Source organism: Trachypithecus francoisi, unplaced genomic scaffold (genome assembly GCF_009764315.1).
Source record: "Trachypithecus francoisi isolate TF-2019V2 unplaced genomic scaffold, Tfra_2.0 Contig00537, whole genome shotgun sequence".
In the NCBI taxonomy this organism is placed as follows: Eukaryota; Metazoa; Chordata; class Mammalia; order Primates; family Cercopithecidae; genus Trachypithecus; species Trachypithecus francoisi.
Window position 1 is genome coordinate 74,235 of NW_022680709.1, and position 9,495 is coordinate 83,729.

General features: G+C 51.8%; 1 long non-coding RNA gene and 1 pseudogene across 1 annotated transcript; one reads left to right on the plus strand and one right to left on the minus strand.

Annotated features, from left to right (window-relative positions):
• Positions 1–3,776: 3,776 nt before the first annotated feature.
• LOC117085280 lies at positions 3,777–4,375 on the minus strand. The gene is made up of 2 exons (XR_004437908.1): positions 4,229–4,375; positions 3,777–4,033 (listed from the first exon to the last, which is right to left on the minus strand). It is a non-coding gene; the product is annotated as an uncharacterized LOC117085280 (long non-coding RNA).
• A 2,268-nt stretch (positions 4,376–6,643) lies between these two features.
• LOC117085300 lies at positions 6,644–9,491 on the plus strand (annotated as a pseudogene).
• Positions 9,492–9,495: the final 4 nt, after the last annotated feature.

Genomic DNA, 9,495 nt, shown 5'->3' on the forward strand with positions numbered 1-9,495 from the left:
AGGAGAGGGGGCCTGGATTCAAGAGAACTGAGAGACCAGCCCCAGTGTCCAAAAGGAGGTCCACTTTCCTCCCTTCAATTTCCATGATTACCCAGGGCACCTGGATGGTAATGGTGGTCTGGACCACGGGAGTCAGGAGAGGAGCCCTGGGACCTGTCAGTCCTGCTGCTGGACCATTTGGAAGAATAGCTCTGGACCTGGTGACCAGCAGGCCAGAAACAGTCCACCCTCCAATGGTCCCCATGGCAGATTGGACAGGGTTGAAGTGGCTTCTTCATGCTGCCTGAGCAATTCTTAAAATGCCCTGGTTTGCCACATCTGTAGCAATCAACAAGTGCACCCTGGGAGTTCTGGGGTTTGTGGGCTTGTCTGTTGGTCATTAAAGTCTCTGTTTCTTTCCTGTATTTCCTCTCTCTCTTGTGCCTACCTATCTCTAGCTTTGTAGCTTCTTTGTAGCTTCCTTCTGATATCAGGGGCTGCCTGAGTAATAAATTTATCCTTTCGGATTAGTTGTCCCTCAACTGAATCAGGGGATAGAGAGGTCTGCTTTACTATAGGGCCTCCCTTGGCCTTTCCAGGAAGGCAGTGGGATTTTCATCGAATCCCTTGTCAATCATGGATAATTTAATATAATTGAGAGACTTGGTCCTGGTCTTACATAAGCCCACCATTATGCACCTCTGAAAGTGTCTCCTCTTCCAGTCTTCCATTTTGTCATTGGGATCCCATTTATGGTAATCTATTGATACTGCCTCTTCCAGTTGGATAATGTTTGCCCCCTTCCCTGACACTGTATGGGATACTAAGCTCATCCCCAAATCTCTCTGCTGCTTGCAGAGCAGGCTGCTTCTTAGTGCCTGTCAAGGTCTGGTTCAAAAGCACCATAACGTCTCTCCAGGAGAGATCAAATATTTGGGTGAAATTCTGGAAAGCCTCTATATATCTGTTGGGGTCATCTTAAAACTTCCCAAAATTCCCCTTAATTCACTTTAAGTCCTGTAGGGAGGAGGGGACCTGGACCTTACTGGGCCCAAATTCACCAGGCATTGGTTTAATGGGCAAAAGTGAGGTTGGGGCTTTTGTAGGGTGAGGAATTTTAGGAGGGGACAAGTGAGAGGCTGAAGCTGAATAGGAAGGTCGGGGTGAACCCAGAGGGGAAGAGCTGGGGGTGGGGGTGGCTTCTCTGCTTGGGGTGCCGCTGGGATTCATATCTTTAGTTTCCTAGGCTTGCCCCTTGCAGTCTTCCCTGAGACGGCAAACAAGAGGGCTGGATCAATCCTACACTGTCAGGAAAGGTCTAGATTGCTTTGCAAGGTATAAAAAACCTACACATGTGGGACCTCAGACCATCTATCCTCATGTGTACAGAAAAAGTCTGACTGCTGGATAGTATTGAAATGTATGGTTCCTTCCTGAGGCCCACCCAGTCCTTCATAATTTGGCCAAACCTTTGTGTAGAGGATTATGAGGCATTTTTCTTCCAGATTAAGAGAGTCAAAGCAGTCCCATTGGTTCTGGATACACTCCAGACGGGTATAAGCTGGGGATGGTGAAGAGAGATGGACGCTTATTCTGAAAGACAGAGAATAGAGGCATCCCTCATTCCCTTCTTTCTTTCAGTGAAAACTCAGGGTGTGATGGATAGAGAAAGTGAGTGTCCTTCCTTTCTCTTCCATCTTTTTGTTCCTGAGCCCTGGTGACCTTGGCAGGTGCCGCTCATGATTACCAATGTGGCATGCACCCATGAAGCAGAAAAGGCCTAGATAATAGGAATTATTCGCCCTCACTTATGCCTCCATCTTCCCCTGCTGTCAACAACCTTTGAGTTCCCTGGGCCTCATTTATGCCATGAAGCATGGCCTCCTTCCATGGGTGGGGATTTAGTGTGCAGGAATTGGTCCTGCCCATTTACATTGTGCCTGATGCCTGGCTTTGGATCCCTCAGATCTGGTTTTCCTTTCTAGGGCTTCAGCCTGAAGTTTGGAATCACGTTTGGGACTAACAAGTATTTCAAGAGGCTGCACGTATCTGTTTAGATTGTTTCAAATGAGCTCTGCCAAGTGTGCTGGTATCATCCAGCAGGGCCTGCTCATCTGTTATTTTCCCTTTCAGCAGCAGAGTGCTGGGAGGGGGAACCCTCTCGCTCAGAAAAGGAAAAGAAAAAAACCAAAAACCCAAAACAGTGTAAAGGGAGAGAGGGGAAGGTACTGGGGGAATGTTAGAAACAAATTTTCAATGCTGCTAAAGAAAAAGCACTCGAACACAAATTTTCTCAGCAAGGCAAATTTGCTTCTGCAGGAGGTGTGTCTTGCATATGGAGCAATGGTGAGAGCACCCAGAACAAAGGAAAGAAGGGATTTTTATTATCTCTTAATGCAGCTTGTCCCTGTAACTGTACCCTGCCTCCATTGGCTGGAGTTGGACTGCACAATCTAAGCTGAACCCAGATGGCTAACTTGAAAAGTGCAGGAATGCGGTTACCCTGGTGGGTAAGCAGAAAGATCAGTTTCAGCAGGCGAAGCCTTTGCGATGGGAGGGGTAATTCACAGAGTGGGTAGCAGATGTTAAATGTGCACTCTATAGATAAGGACTGGTGGGAAGGTTGTTTACCAGGGCCAGGGGAACACAGAGAGTAAAGAAGTCTGGCCTTGAAAGCAGAGAGCAAAGGACAAGGAAATTTAAGCAAGCTAAACCTTTGAAGAAGAATTTCCTACTGTTTTTAACAGGGAAGAACCCCTTGCTCAGCGCAAATTTTTTCCTTTGATCATTGTATCTTTCCCCAGGATCGAACCGGGCTGAACTCCTTGGCCAGAGGAGGGAAAGTTCCATTGGCATGGCAGCCAAGAAGTGCTGGCTGGCCTTCCCAGCAGGGCCCCTGGCAGGAGCCACTGTTTTTCCCACCCCTTGTGGCCACTGGGCATGGCTTTTGCATGCTGTGGACATTCCTATGTGCCCGAGCCAGGAGGGGAGCGAGTATGAGAAGGGGGTCAGTGTACCATGAGCGACTGCGGCTGTCAGGGTGGATGTGGGCATCAGCACAATCGAGAAAAAACAAAAACCACATTGTTCTGATTTGCACCTTTGATGGCTAAGCCAAACATTCATTCTGTTTAACAGTATAGCCACAGCCTGTAGCATAACTCTTAACATTATAAAGGAAGAAATAAGAGCCATTTCAAACTGTGAAAGAAGTAAAGACACCAAGGGAAGTCTGTGGGTCTTGGCCAAGGGAGTTCAGTCTTGGGGCCTTCCAGCAAAAATGCCTTTGGTTGTCTGAGGGTTTTACTCCAGTCCAATGTGGCAGCCAGACCCCTGTGAAGGGAAACAGAGCAGGAAAGAGAGAGGTGGCAGGGCCCTGGAAAAGATACAGATCTGACAGTTTCACATCTGTACTCACCCTCCCGATGAATATCCCAGACAGGGCTCCAGCTGAAATGGAAGAGCTCCCTTATCCCTCTTGCAGGACACGCAGTAGGGGTGTGGCTTGCCTGTTCAGTCACCCCACTGCTCAAACCCCCAGGGGAGCATGCAGATGGGCAGGTTACAGAGGCCAGGGTGAGTGCTTTGGGCTTCGGCCCTGTGGTAGTATCTAGGGGTGGGTGCCTGCAATCCCCGTGTTACAAGCTCTTTCAGCTTTCCCGTCCACAGACATCTTGAGTGTTAATCAGCTCAGTGGACCCTCTGCTGTATCACAAAGGTAGGGGGCCAGTGTGACAGCTTTCTGTAACCTGAGCTCTCACCCCCAGCATCCCAGAAGAATCAGATCACACACGGGCTCAGAAGATGAGTGCAAGGTTTTATTGAGTGGTGAAGGTGGCTCTCAGGGAGATGGATAGGGAACTGGAAGGAGGAATGGAGTGGAAGGTGATCTTTCCCTGGAGTTGGGCCTCCCAGTAGCTGGACTCTTCTCCAATCGCCCCAGTCAAACTCTCCTCAGTGTTCAGCTGTCCCTCCTTTTTTTTCTCTCTCTCTCTGCCACATCATTTCGCTGTACGTCTGCTTGTCTGCTGGTCTGCTGGTCTGCTTCTGGTGCCTGGGGTTCAGGGTTTATATGAGTGCAGGACAGGGAGTGTGGGGGGCCAAAAGGCAACTTTTTGCTCACAAAAACAGAAATGTCTGTTCCCATTTAGGACCATGGGTCTTCAGGCTTGAGGGTGGGGCCTTTGCTGGGAACTACACTTCTACCCAGTGTTTCCCTGTCTCCTGTCCATATCACCTTCAGTCTTACCTTGCCCACGTGGGAAAGCATCATCTTCCTGGTTTCAGTCATACTGGTTGAGGCGGGAGTCCTGCCACACGCAGTGGGACTCCAAGTGCAATGCGACTGTGGACTCTGAGGTGGCTTGGCATGGGCGCCCAAGGACTGGCTGTGTGAAGAGGATGTCCCTGCAGAGGGAGGAAACCCAACGTGGAGGGTGAGGCCCCGAGGAGAGTGAGAAAGATACTGAAGGAGAGCGGACCGGTGGGGGCAGTGGAGCCTAAGCAGGGGGAGGAGGCTACGGACACAGCTGAATGGCCTGGCGTGGGCACTCGGAACTCAGCAGGAACTACATCAATTCTTAGAGCTAAGAGTGACACATTTGGGTTGGGAGGAGAACCATCTTCTTAACGACATTCTTTAGATTCACTGGTGCCATGTGCTGGTAAACTGTAGCTGTTTCAACATCAAACACGCATAGTGCCCCCTGCAGCCCACAGGTGAGTGCTTGGCACTCCCTGACGGCCGGTGGTAGGCCTCATGCATGAGTCCACATTGTTACAAAGCAATCAATGGGCAACAGAGACAGTGTGATGAGGAATGGGATCTTTACAATAGTCCCAAAGTGTGTCCTCACAACATAGTCACTGATTGAAACCAGAAAAAGAATGTATTTATGGTGGCGAAGCGTGACACCCACCACCTTAATTCAATGATCAACACAAACATCATCAGTCTTGGGGCAAACTAAAGTCCCATGCTGCCCGGTAGAATGGGAGGAGCGCAGCGGGGTGTCTATGGTATTTCTGCCAAAGTTACAGAACCTGAATCTAATTGTGAGCCAATACATCGAAAAAAAAAGAACAGCAACAAACCAATTAAAAAAAAAAAAAAAAGTGAGAGGCATTCTATACAGTCAGTCTCCTGTGATCTTCACACTGTGTTCAGGTCATGAAGGTGAAGGGAAGGCAGAGGGACTTTGTGGGTTTCAGGACACTGGAGAAGCATGAAAAAGGAATACGACACATGGCTCACAAATGGATCCTTTGCTATAAAGGACACTATTGGGGCGTTGGGTACATTTTGCATAGGGCCTGAAGGCTACGTGAAGTTATTGTATCAGTGTTAATTTCTTGATTATGGTTATAATGTGAAAATGTCTTTGCGTGAGAAACACATTAAAGTATGGGGGTGTTAGGGTTTCATGTTGACAACCTACTCTCATAGGTTCAGGAAAAAAATATTTGTACCATGCCTGCAATTCTTCTGTAAATTTGATGTTTCAAGATAATAAAAACAAAAAGGAAACTGAGCCTCAAAATGTTACATAACCTGACCGAGTCCACATGGGTAATAAGTGACAGCTCTGGGTCAAAACTCAGGTGTGCCTTTTCCCTAAAGCCACGCCCTGCCCTGCCAACCACAAGGCCCTGCACATCCGAGTTGGCCTCTGTTCCTGCTCATCACCTGCAAAACAGGCCTGCCTCCCCACAGCCAAGTTGCTGGAGCTGCTCCCCATCTGCCCCTGCCCTGCTCTGACCTGGCTCCCCCATCTCACACCTGGCCCAGCACTCATCTCACCTTGTAGCAGGCAGCACTGGGGTAGCAGAAAGAGTCCATGCTGCAGATTGGCACTGGCTGGTTTCCTGCTCCCAGGAGTGGAGTCCATTGGCTGATCTCCTGCTGCCCGGAAGAGCTCCAGACTCCTCATGGGTTTGAGATTCATCAAACCAATTCCAAATAAACCAGGGGAGGTTTTCCTGTCTTGGTTCCCATTGTCACCACTTCCACAGTTGGAGATTCCCTCCTAATCCAGATGCTTGAACCAGGACTAGGACTTCATATATCACTGGGACACTTAGCATAATCACCATTGCAGGTTGCCAGACATCACCCAAAGATAGTTCTGCCAAAGACGGAAAGACGGAAACTGCAGATCTGCCATGACTTTCCAGGTGCTGCCCTGATTCCTCTAGCTGAACCTGCCAGAGCAGAGGGAAGCAGAACTTGAAGCATGTTTGCCTGTCATTGTGCCCATGTGCCCACCAATCCAGCTACAAGCTCCAGGGACATGGGCTAGGGGAGCTTGGGGCTCGGGCTGAGCCAAGTCACAGGGCAGACAGGTTGGCCTGGATCAACCTGACCATGCTCAGCTGGAACAGTGACTTCTTCATTGTCTGAATCTAAACCAGGAACCCAATGGGGCTTCCTTAGTGCCTGTGTAAGGGCTCTCGGCTTTCACTGCTAAGGAGCTTGCTAGAGACAGGGTGGGTGACCTCAGCCACGGGCGGATTTCTCTTCTTACAGACCTGGAGATCCTCTTTGGCAGGTTCTGTGCTCCCCTCAAGGGTCCTTAGAGGTCCTCCAGCCTGAGTGCTCTTGGGGAAATGTGCTGTGTAAACACCACGCCCATTTCCTGCCTGGAGCACAGGTTTTGTGGTAGGGCTCTCAGGGGTGGGAGGAAGCCTGGCAGCCCCGACACCTATAAACACTGCTGTCTACCTTGCCTTCCAACTTGGAGGCAGAGACCCAGGCAGCTGGAGGCTCTGTGTGTGGGTGAGTTTAGCCCCATCCCCTGGGTGTTCTCCAGCTTGAGGATCACAGGCAGAAAGGACCAGCCAGCAGCCACAGGCCTGACCAAGGCCCAGGCTGGGAAGAAGAGTGACTCCCCATCCCCCACCGGGAGGTGTTTCACAGCACAGTCAGCATAGGTGACCTGCAAAGATCCTCATGTTTGTTATCTTCTTTGGCCAGATCCATCCCTACAGGGTTCAGCAGGGTCTACAGGAAGGGCCGTGAGAGAACAGACCCCAAAAAGAAAGGAGACTCCATCATGACCACCTCGAAGGGGGCCAGGCTGCAGGCCCCATTCATCTCTTTTCATTCTCAGGTTGCTGATTTCTTAGAGCCTGAAAAGAAGGTAACTGAGCATATGAGGGACAGATGGAGTGAGTCAGTGAGTGAGTGACCTCATCCTTGCTCCTAATAGACTGGGAGGGACAGGGCAGGTTTTCTGCAGAGCATGGAAGATTCGGCTGAAGTCAGAGAGGTGAAGCCAGTTTTTCAGGGTAACAGTGAGGCACTGACAGAGAGGAGACTGCAATGGACCCCAGGTCCCCGGGCTCCCCAGAGCTCCTTACTCTTCCTCCTCCTCAGCAGCCTGGACACCCCACAACCTCCAGCCGGAGGCCTGAAGCGGGAGACCACGCCAGGTGCCAGATGATGCTGGGAATTTTCCTGGGTGCTTCGGGTCTTCCCAGCACTCTGGTCTCGCCTGCCCTGCCTCTCGGGCTCTGCTCAGCTTCCTGAGTCCTGACAGAGCACAGTGAGGGAGATGTTGGCAGAGGTGGCAGATGGGCTCACGGGCATTTCTCCTGCAGGAGCAGCAGCTGGAGCCGGAGCCATGTGGCTGTGCCCTCTGGCCCTCACTCTCACCTTGATGGCAGCCTCTGGCGCTGCGTGTGAAGTGAAGGACGTTTGTGTTGGAAGCCCTGGTATCCCTGGCACTCCTGGATCCCATGGCCTGCCAGGCAGGGATGGAGAGATGGTGTCAAAGGAGACCCTGGCCCTCCAGGTACTGTGCTGGAGACCCCACCCTCTGCTGAGGGACACAGACCCCTTTCCAGAAGGCCCGTCTGTCTAGGCCCCTAGGCTGTGGGCCATAGTGAGCTGGGTGGGACCTGGTGGGCTCCTGGGGCCCTTAGGATGGCGCATCCTGGAGAGTCTGTCCTCATAGTGCCCACGGAGTGATAACTGGGACAGCCCCAGTGATAATGAGGGTCGAGTCTCACTAGCTCCAACCAGTTGTGGGTGACGGATCCCACACATCCATGTCTCTTTTCTCTGCAGGCCCCATGGGTCCGCCTGGAGATATGCCATGTCCTCCTGGGAATGATGGGCTGCCTGGAGCCCCTGGTATCCCTGGACAGCGTGGAGAAAAGGGGAAGCCTGGGGAGAGGGGCCCTCCAGGTGAGCAGGGTGGGGCAGGTGGGCAGTGGGAACACGGGCACAGCAACCCTGAAGTCCGTTACACAGGGCTGATGGGGATCAGAGAAACCCTGCAGGTTCCCCAAGGGCATTTGGCTCAACCTAAGTAAGAGAATGTGAACTTGAGGGAGAAAGCCAAGTGTCTGGGGAGTGTGGTCACAATTCAGGGAAGGGCAGGTGTAGGAAGTCCTCCATGCCTCATGACCGCCGATGGGGAGACACGGAGTCAGATGTGGGATGAGGTACGGCGCTGGGAGGCGGGGGAGGTGCGTCCTGGGACGCAGCGCTGGGGGCAGTCTGAAGGGTGAATGCGGACCAGACATCCAGGCAGATGGTGTGATCAGGAGCCCACAGGCACACGGGAATTTGAAGCTCAGAGCGGTAAGCAAGGCCATCAAGGCAGTGCAGAGAGCATCATGCTTGCCCTTGGTGGAGGGTGCGGGAGAGGGACTTGCCCCACAGAGGCGGGCAGACAGAGCCACTCGAGGGACAGAGCAGGAAAGAGGACAAGGGGTGGGGGTCTCAGCAGGGGCAAGGCTTCGCTAAAGAATAGGGGACCGTGGGTGTGGAGACACACTGGAGTCTTGTGGACCCTCTGAGCCTGGGGCCTGCGCGATGCCTCGCAGCAATGAAAGGGCAGAATTCCAGGACTGCAGATGGCAAAATGCCTGCGTGGCAGCAAGTGGGGGTCTTCACTGGCCTGCCCCTCCTTCTGTGTGGGGCGCTCTCCACAGGGCTTCCAGCTCATCTAGATGAGGAGCTCCAAGCCACACTCCACGACTTCAAACATCAAATCCTGCAGACAAGGGGAGGTAAGGGGACCCCCGGGCCTCACAGGGTAGGAGTTTCCCACAAATTCCCCTCATTCTCAGCAGCAGCTTCTAGAACATAGAGATGACAAACAGGCACGCACATGTCAGGTCTTGGGGAAAGGAATGATGCTTGCTTTTCTGATGTCTTTGAATGGCCCAGAGGAGACAGAACCCGACACACTTCACTCCCCATTTCATAGGAAAGCAAGTTCTCCGCCTGTCTTGCTTTTCACTGAATCCCAGGAAATGGCACCACTTCTGGCAATAAGTAATTGTTACTTAGATGAATGAATAAATGGAGGAGAGTCTAAAAGTGAATTTAGAAAACTGCAATTGGAAGAGGAAGAGAAGACACAGAGAGGCAGAGATGGAGAGGCTGGGGAAAGTCTGGTGGCAGAGAGTCCATGTGAGGGAGGTGGCTTAGAGACAAAGCAGTCAGTGGTCTGACCCAGACTCCTCTGCTCCCAGCCCTCAGTCTACAGGGCTCCACACTGGCAG